The sequence below is a fragment of the Mobula birostris genome, unplaced genomic scaffold (genome assembly GCF_030028105.1).
Source record: "Mobula birostris isolate sMobBir1 unplaced genomic scaffold, sMobBir1.hap1 scaffold_1624, whole genome shotgun sequence".
Taxonomy (NCBI): Eukaryota; Metazoa; Chordata; class Chondrichthyes; order Myliobatiformes; family Myliobatidae; genus Mobula; species Mobula birostris.
Genome location: NW_027274666.1, coordinates 1,149 through 11,137, shown reverse-complemented (window position 1 = coordinate 11,137; position 9,989 = coordinate 1,149). Strand labels below are relative to the sequence as shown.

The window sequence follows — 9,989 nt, the reverse complement described above, 5'->3', positions numbered from 1 at the left end:
ACTAAAATCCACATAGATCACATCCACTGCACTACCCTCATCTACATGCCTGGTCACCTCATCAAAGAACTCTATCAGGCTTGTTAGACGCGATCTGCCCTTCACAAAGCCATGCTGACTGTCCCTGATCAGACCATGATTCTCTAAATGCCTATAGATCCTATCTCTAAGAATCTTTTCCAACAGCTTTCCCACCACAGAAGTAAGGCTCACTGGTCTATAATTACCCGGACTATCCCTACTATCTTTTTTGAACAAGGGAACAACATTCGCCTCCCTCCAATCCTCCGGTACCATTCCCCTGGACAACAAGGACATAAAGATCCTAGCCAGAGGCTCAGCAATCTCTTCTCTCGCCTCGTGGAGCAGCCTGGGGAATATTCCGTCCGGCCCCGGGGACTTATCTGTCATAATGTATTTTAACAACTCTAACACCTCCTCTCCCTTAATATCAACATGCTCCAGAACATCAACCTCACTCATATTGTCCTCACCATCATCAAGTTCCCTCTCATTGGTGAATACCGAAGAGAAGTATTCATTGAGGACCTCGATCACTTCCACAGCCTCCAGGCACATCTTCCCACCTTTATCTCTAATCGGTCCTCCCTCCACTCCTGTCATCCTTTTTTTTCTTCATATAATTGAAGAATGCCTTGGGGTTTTCTTTTACCCTACTGGCCAAGGCCTTCTCATGCCCCCTTCTTGCTCTTCTCAGCCCCTTCTTAAGCTCCTTTCTTGCTTCCCTATATTCCTCAATAGACTCATCTGATCTTTGCTTCCTAAACCTCATGTATGCTGCCTTCTTCCACCTGACTAGATTTTCTACCTCACTTGTCACCCATGGTTCCTTCACCCTACCATTCTTTATCTTCCTCACCAGGACAAATTTATCCCTTATATCCCGCAAGAGATCTCTAAACATCAACCACATGTCCATGGTACATTTCCCTGAAAAACATCATCCCAATTCACACCCGCAAGTTCTAGCCTTATAGCCTCATAATTTGCCTTTCCCCAATTAAAAATTTTCCTGTCCTCTCTGATTCTATCCTTTTCCATGATAATGCTAAAGGCCAGGGAGTGGTGGTCACTGTCCCCCAGATGCTCACCCACTGAGAGATCTGTGACCTGGTTCGCTTCATTACTTAGTACTCGATCTAGTATGGCATTCCCCCGGTCGCCCTGTCCACATACTGTGACAGGAATCCATCCTGGACAAACTTAACAAATTCTGCCCCATCTAAACCCTTGGAACTAATCAGATGCCAATCAATATTAGGGAAGTTAAAGTCACCCATGATAACAACCCTGTTATTTTTGCACCTTTCCAAATTCTGCCTCCCAATCTGTTCCTCTGTATCTCTGCTGCTACCAGGGGGGCTATAGAATACCCCCAGTAGAGTAACTGCCCCCTTCCTGTTCCTGACTTCCACCCATATTGACTCAAAAGAGGATCCTGCTACATTACCCACCCTTTCTGTAGCTGTAATAGTATCCCTGACCAGTAATGCCACCCCTCCTTTCCTTTTTCCGCCCTCTCTATCCCTTTTAAAGCACTGAAATCCAGGAATATTGAGAATCCATTCCTGCCCTGGTGCCAGAGAAGTCTCTGTAATGGCCACTACATCATAATTCCATGTATGTATCCAAGCCCTCAGTTCATCACCTTTGTTCCTGATGCTTCTTGCATTGAGGTACACACATTTCAGCCCTTCTACCTTACTGTCTTTACACCGTTTATTCTGCTTCTCTTTCCTCAAAGCCTCTCTATATGTTAGAGCTGGTTTTACTCCATGCACTTTTTTCACTGCTCTATCGCTCTGGGTCCTATCCCCCTCGCAAATTAGTTTAAATCCTCCCGAACCATGCTAGCAAACCTACCTGCAAGGATATTGCTCCCCTTCGAGTTCAGGTGCAACCCATCCAATCTGTACAGGTCCCACCTTCCCCAGAAGAGATCCCAATGATCCAAAAATCTAAAACCCTGCTCCCTGCACGAACTCCTCAGCCACGCATTCAACTGCCATCTCCTCCAATTCTTACCATCTCTGTCACGTAGCACTGGCAGCAATCCTGAGAACGCCACCCTTGAGGTCCTGTTCTTCAGCCTTCTGCCTAATTCCCGAAACTCACACTTCAGGACCTCATCCCTCTTCCTGCCTATGTTGTTGATCCCAACATGTATCACGACTTCTGGTTGCTTTCCCTCTCGTACCAGGATGTCGTGCACCCGGTCAGAGACATCCCGGACCCTGGCACCCAGGAAGCAACAAACCATGCGGGTGTCCTTCTCACATCCACAAAATCTCCTGTCTGCTCCCCTGACTATAGAGTCTCCAAAGACAACAGCTCTCCTCTTCTCCATCCCACCCTTCTGCACCACCGGGTCAGACTCAGTGCCGGAGGCCCTGCCACCGTGGCTCACACCTGGTCGGTCGTCCCTGCCAACAGTATCCAGGATGGTAAATTTTTTATTCAGGGGAATGGCTACAGTTGTGCTCTGCACTACCTGTCTGCTCACCTTCGCTTTCCCCCCTCTGACTAGGGTATCTTGCACAAGAAATCCCAAATCCCTTTGCATCTCCAGCATGTTGAAACTTCTCCCCATCTAAATAATCGTTTGCCCGTTTATTTCTTATACCAAAGTGCCGACCATACACTTTCCCACTCGTATGGGAATAGTGCGGCGAGCGCTCTTGGAACAACTCACATCAAACACGTCAGTAAAGAAGACAGCTTCCAGTTTCAACATCTTCTCCATCAATCTCCTCTCCAAACCGCCAGCACCGGTGAGTCCCCAAAGATGAATGAATCAGCGGTCAACCTTTCCCCTTTTGCAGGTAGGTTCTCCCCGGCTTGTCTCCCGTCCTGGTGACTAATGTATCTTTAGGTCTTTCTGATTTTTGGGCATCTTCTCCCTTGTGATGGTAACTGTGCCACTTCTCTTCCCTCACACACTACAACATCAGGCACACTGCTGGTGTCTTCCACAGTGAAGACTGATGCAAAATACTCATTTAGCTCATCAGCCATCTCCTTTTCCTCTGTTATTATTTCTCCTGCCTCATTTTCTAGCGGTACCATATCCACTCTCATTTCTCCTTTATTCTTAGCATACTTGAAAAAAGTTTTTACTATCCACTTTGATGTTGTTTGTAGCTTGCTTTCATATTTCATCTTTTTCCTTCTAATGTTTTTTTTTAGTTGCTTTCTGAGGCTTTTTTAAAAAAACTTCCCGGTCCTCTAACTTCCCATTAATTTTTGCTTTATTGTTTGCTCTTTTGCTTTTACAATGGTTTTGAATTCCCTTGTCAGCCACAGTTGTGCTATTTTACTACTTGAAAACACATGTCCTGCACCTTAGTCATTTTTCCCAGAAAAGACATCCGTGCCAACATCTCCTTCCAATTTACCTCGGCCAACTCCTCTCTCGTACCACTGTAATTTCCCCTACTCCACTGGAATAGTGCTGCCTCAGACTTTACTTTCTCCCTGTCAAAATTCAAATTCCTGGCTGTCAGCATCCCAGATGATCTACACTGGGCCCAACACATTCATGCAAACACGAAGAAGGTTTCATGTTCCCGACGGAACAGGGGCCGGCGTCCAGGTTTCGGCAGTACCATTTCCCGGAGAGTAGTTTGCTGTCACTTTCACTTTCGGACACAGGATGCCAATTACTGCCTGTGACCCTCCTGCACGGAATGTATGCAGTTAAAAGCCTCGCGCTGAGCACTCAGTGCTCAACCGTAGGAGATCCATTGCTAGTAATACAGTTTGTGATTTTATCTTTGGCTTTCCACACTGTTGCCTTGTTTATTTCTAGTCTGCGTTTGTGTGTATTCTAGACCTAACCCTGCACTTTCCTTCACCACCATCCATAGCTCTCTCGTTTCAGAAGGGATTACAACATCGGGAGATTGGGAATAGTCGGTCTTTCATTGAAGACTCGCAGATTTCTGCAGATGAACGCTGGGAGCATTCTGACTTTTCGCACCTGGTCTGGAGTTTGCAAGGCACATGGCCACCAGAGGCTGCACAGAGGTGTGGAGTCAACCAGGTCCATCACGGTCACGGCCCTCCCCAGCATCGAGGACATCTTCAAGATGCGAAGCCCCGGAGAAGGCAGCATCCATCACTGAGGCCCTTCACCCGCCAGGATAAGCTCCCTGTCCATTCCTACCATCGGGGAAGAGGCCCAGGAGTCTGAAAACTCAACGAGTCAGGAACACCTTCCTACACTCCATCATCCGATTTCTGAATGTATGAGTGCCAACCCGACATTTTTGCATTTTTTTTGTAATTTACATTAATTTTACATTTTTTTCAATTTATTGATAGTGCAAAAGAACAAATTCAGTTTGTATAAATCACAGATAATAAAACTGCCAGAGATTATAGTGGAAAACGTCTGATACAAGACATTTAACACGCTGGTCTTCATCAGTCAGGACACTGAGTACGGGAGCCGGGAGGTCACGTCCCAGTTGTACGAGACGTCGGCGAGGCCGCACTGGGAGCACGGTGTTCGGTTTCGGTCGCCCTGCTGTAGGAAAGATGCTGCTGAGCAGGAACAGTTCAGGGGCAGATTTGCGAGGAACTTGCCGGGACTCGTGGGACTGGGATATGGAGCGAGGTCAGGAATTTTGAGGATTTATTCTGTGACCACACAGAGGCGTATAAAACCACGACGGGCACGGATAAGGCGAACACGTGCACTCTATTCCCCCAGGGCTGGGGTATCGTGAACAACAGCGAACATGATTCAGGTGAAAGCGGCTGAAGAGAGAAGAGGGAAAGCGAGAGGAGTTAGATAAGAGGAAGAGGGGGATGCGGAGAGCGGGGTAGAGAGGGAGTAGGGAATGGGAAGAGAGATTGTGATTAGAAGTTGGAGGAGTTGTGGAGAGGGAGGCAAGAAAGCAAGCGGAAGGGACATGGGATGGAATAGGAAAGGTGGGAAGGGAGGAGGATGAGAGGGAAAGTGTTTGGAGGAACGAGGGTGAAGAGAAATTGAGATGGCGAGTAAGAGAGCGATAGGAGGAGAGAGGAGAATACAGTAGGTGCGAGGGGCAGAGGAGATGGTTAGTGACAGTCGGAGAGAGAGATGGGCAGAAAGAGTGTGTTGTCATTTGAATCAAGTCGGCCCCTCGGGCTGTTGACACATAGCCTGGATCTTTTCAGAACTATCTGGACACCAACAGGCAGACTTCTCGCAGATGAAATGGTGTTGTTTCTGACTGCAAGGGTAAAACGCATTGTACCATTGACATTTCCTGCATTTGAACTTTCCGGCTTTCTCCTCGTACACGACATTAGAGGACACTTCTCTGTCAAGGAGGGGAAAAGAGTTTCAAAATGACAACTCCAGCAGACAGCTGTGTCAGCCCCCAAAATCACTGATGCCCTCCCTCACCATTGACTTGTAGCAGACTCCAAAATCTCCAACTACCCCACTTACCCAGCACAGTCACGTGTCAGTCTTTAGAATACTCCTACATCCCACTCTCTCCTTGCAGCCTTGTGTCAGACCCAAATTAATTGCTTGCCCCACACTCTCCCCGCATACCTGTTTCAGTCCCAATAATATTCCCACTGACCCACCCTCTCCTCACCGATCGGTGTCAGCCCCCAAAATAACCCCATGATCCCGCTTTCTCCCCACAGGCCCGTGTCGGACCCCAAAATACAGGCACAGCCCCACTCTCTCCCCATGGCTCCGCGCCAGTCCACAAAATAACCCCACTACCCAAACTTCTGATTACAGACCTGTTTCAGTCAGAAAAGGACACCCACTTCCCACGCTGTGCACAGGACCCGTATCGTGTCACAAATTAAACCAACTGTGCAATCTAACAACAACCCATGTCAGTTCCCAAACTAATCCAATTGCCCAATCTCTCCGCATACATCTTTGTGTCCTACTCCCTCCCCACAGTGTCCATCCATTGGAAAAGGTCCAGAGGAGATTTACCAGGATGCTGCCTGGTTTAGAGAGTATGCATTATGATCAGAGATTAAGGGAGCTACGGCTTTACTCTTTGGAGAGGAGGAGGATGAGAGGAGACATGATAGAGGTGTACAAGATAATAAGAGGAATAGATAGAGTGGCTAGCCAGCGCCTCTTCCCCAGGGCACCACTGCTCAATACAAGAGGACATGGCTTTAAGGTAAGGGGTGGGAAGTTGAAGGGGGATATTAGAGGAAGGATTTTTACTCAGAGTGGTTGGTGTGTAGAATGCACTGCCTGAGTCAGTGGTGGAGGCAGATACACTAGTGAAGTTTACTAGACAGCTATATGGAGGAATTTAATGTGCGGGGGTTATATGGGGGACAGGGTTTGAGGGTTGGCACAACATTGTGGGCCGAAGGGCCTGTACTGTGCTGTACTATCCTATCTTCTATGTTCAAACTACTCTTAGTGACAAATTATCTCCCCACAGACTTGTGTCAGTCCTGAAAATACACACACTTCAACACACTCTCCACAAACCCTGCCCATTCCATTCTCACAGCCCATGTCAGTCCCCAAAATAGTCCCATTGCACAATCTCTCTGCAAAACCCGCTATGATCCCCAAATCTCACCCGAATTTGCATTTTCCAATCCAGTATAATTTGTTCCGGTCATAGTCAGATCTGTCAATAAGGTCCTGAGAAATTAAATTGCTATCATTAATGAAAGCACAGCTTAAAGAGCATCACTCTGTGTCTGACCCCGGGAGTGCGTGATGGGACGGTGCGGAGGGAGATTCACTCTGCGTCTGACCCCGGGAGTGTGTGATGGGACGGTGCGGAGGGAGATTCACTCTGCGTCTGACCCCGGGAGTGTGTGATGGGACGGTGCGGAGGGAGATTCACTCTGCGTCTCACCCCGGGAGTGTGTGATGGGACGGTGGAGAGGGAGATTCATTCTGCGTCTGACCCCGGGAGTGTGTGATGGGTCGGTGTGGAGGGAGATTCACTCTGTGTCTGACCCCGGGAGTGTCTGATGGGACGGTGTGGAGGGAGATTCACTCTGTGTCTGACCTGGGGTGGGGGGGGTGTGGAGGGAGATTCACTCTGTGTCTGACCCCGGGAGTGTGTGATGGGACGGTGCGGAGGGAGATTCACTCTGTGTCTGACCCCGGGAGTGAGTGATGGGATGGTGCGGAGGGAGATTCACTCTGCGTCTGACCCCGGGAGTGTGTGATGGGACGGTGCGGAGGGAGATTCACTCTGCGTCTGACCCCGGGAGTGTGTGATGGGACGGTGGAGAGGGAGATTCATTCTGCGTCTGACCCCGGGAGTGTGTGATGGGTCGGTGTGGAGGGAGATTCACTCTGTGTCTGACCCCGGGAGTGTCTGATGGGACGGTGTGGAGGGAGATTCACTCTGTGTCTGACCTGGGGTGGGGGGGGGGGTGTGATGGGACGGTGTGGAGGGAGATTCACTCTGTGTCTGACCCCGGGAGTGTGTGATGGGACGGTGTGGAGGGAGATTCACCCCGTGTCTGACCCCGGGAGTGTGTGATGGGACGGTGCGGAGGGAGATTCACTCTGTGTCTGACCCCGGGAGTGAGTGATGGGATGGTGCTGAGGGAGATTCACTCTGTGTCTGACCCCGGGAGTGTGTGATAGGACGGTGCGGAGGGAGATTCACTCTGTGTCTGACCCCGGGAGTGTGTGATGGGACGGTGCGGAGGGAGATTCACTCTGTGTCTGACCCCGGGAGTGGGTGATGGGACGGTGCGGAGGGAGATTCACTCTCGTCTGACCCCGGGAGTGTGTGATGGGACGGTGCGGAGGGAGATTCACTCTGTGTCTGACCCCGGGAGTGTCTGATGGGACGGTGTGGAGGGAGATTCACTCTGTGTCTGACCTGGGGTGGGGGGGGTGTGTGATGGGACGGTGTGGAGGGAGATTCACTCTGTGTCTGACCCCGGGAGTGTGTGATGGGACGGTGTGGAGGGAGATTCACCCCGTGTCTGACCCCGGGAGTGTGTGATGGGACGGTGCGGAGGGAGATTCACTCTGTGTCTGACCCCGGGAGTGAGTGATGGGATGGTGCGGAGGGAGATTCACTCTGTGTCTGACCCCGGGAGTGGGTGATGGGACGGTGCGGAGGGAGATTCACTCTCGTCTGACCCCGGGAGTGTGTGATGGGACGGTGCGGAGGGAGATTCACTCTGCGTCTGACCCCGGGAGTGTGTGATGGGACGGTGCGGAGGGAGATTCACTCTGCGTCTCACCCCGGGAGTGTGTGATGGGACGGTGGAGAGGGAGATTCATTCTGCGTCTGACCCCGGGAGTGTGTGATGGGTCGGTGTGGAGGGAGATTCACTCTGTGTCTGACCCCGGGAGTGTCTGATGGGACGGTGTGGAGGGAGATTCACTCTGTGTCTGACCTGGGGTGGGGGGGGTGTGGAGGGAGATTCACTCTGTGTCTGACCCCGGGAGTGTGTGATGGGACGGTGCGGAGGGAGATTCACTCTGTGTCTGACCCCGGGAGTGAGTGATGGGATGGTGCGGAGGGAGATTCACTCTGCGTCTGACCCCGGGAGTGTGTGATGGGACGGTGCGGAGGGAGATTCAGTCTGCGTCTGACCCCGGGAGTGTGTGATGGGACGGTGGAGAGGGAGATTCATTCTGCGTCTGACCCCGGGAGTGTGTGATGGGTCGGTGTGGAGGGAGATTCACTCTGTGTCTGACCCCGGGAGTGTCTGATGGGACGGTGTGGAGGGAGATTCACTCTGTGTCTGACCTGGGGTGGGGGGGGGGGTGTGATGGGACGGTGTGGAGGGAGATTCACTCTGTGTCTGACCCCGGGAGTGTGTGATGGGACGGTGTGGAGGGAGATTCACCCCGTGTCTGACCCCGGGAGTGTGTGATGGGACGGTGCGGAGGGAGATTCACTCTGTGTCTGACCCCGGGAGTGAGTGATGGGATGGTGCGGAGGGAGATTCACTCTGTGTCTGACCCCGGGAGTGTGTGATAGGACGGTGCGGAGGGAGATTCACTCTGTCTCTGACCCCGGGAGTGTGGGATGGGACGGTGTGGAGGGAGATTCACTCTGTGTCTGACCCCGGGAGTGTGTGATGGGTCGGTGTTGAGGGATATTCACTCTGTGTCTGACCCCGGGAGTGTGTGATGGGACGGTGTGGAGGGAGATTCACTCTGTGTCTGACCTGGGGTGGGGGGGGAGTGTGATGGGACGGTGTGGAGGTAGATTCACTCTGTGTCTGACCCGGGAGTGTGTGATGGGACGGTGTGGAGGGAGATTCACCCCGTGTCTGACCCCGGGAGTGTGTGATGGGACGGTGCGGAGGGAGATTCACTCAGTGTCTGACCCCGGGAGTGTGTGATGGGACGGTGCGGAGGGAGATTCACTCTGTGTCTGACCCCGGGAGTGTGTGATGGGACGGTGTGGAGGGAGATTCACTCTGGTGTCGATATATCTTCTGTCGAATTGACACATACCTCTTCCTCTTCTGAATTTATTTCAAGAAGCTTTGAATTAAACTTCGAACAATATTCTTTCGCTTCATCATAAGATTTTTTAAACTTCGATATGAAATAACAGCTGTCTTCAATTTTCATCCAGTCCAGGAAACACGGTTCTTCTGGAAATCAGGAACAAGGAACAGTGAATACTTCTCCGTATCGTACAATACAACTGCCGGAAGTCAGATACACACCGACCCATCACACAAATTACCGGGGTCAGACTCCCTCCACCAAATTGCATCTGCCATGAATTTGCCCACTCACCTAACCTATCCAAGTCACCCTGCATCCTCTCAGCATCCTCCTCACAGCTAACACTGCCGCCCAGCTTCGTGTCATCCGCAAACTTGGAGATGCTGCATTTAATTCCCTCGTCTAAGTCATTAATATAGATTGTAAACAGCTGGGGTCCCAGCACTGAGCCTTGCGGTACCCCACTAGTTACTGCCTGCCATTCTGAAAAGGTCCCGTTTATTCCCACTCTTTGCTTCCTGTCTGCTAACCA

At 51.0% G+C, this 9,989-nt stretch overlaps 1 long non-coding RNA gene across 1 annotated transcript; it reads right to left on the bottom strand.

The window, feature by feature from the left end:
* Nucleotides 1–4,343: 4,343 nt before the first annotated feature.
* On the bottom strand, nucleotides 4,344–9,595 carry LOC140192541 (uncharacterized). Its single transcript, XR_011884327.1, has 3 exons — nucleotides 9,458–9,595; nucleotides 6,588–6,652; nucleotides 4,344–5,330 (listed from the first exon to the last, which is right to left on the bottom strand). It is a non-coding gene; the product is annotated as an uncharacterized lncRNA (long non-coding RNA).
* Nucleotides 9,596–9,989: the final 394 nt, after the last annotated feature.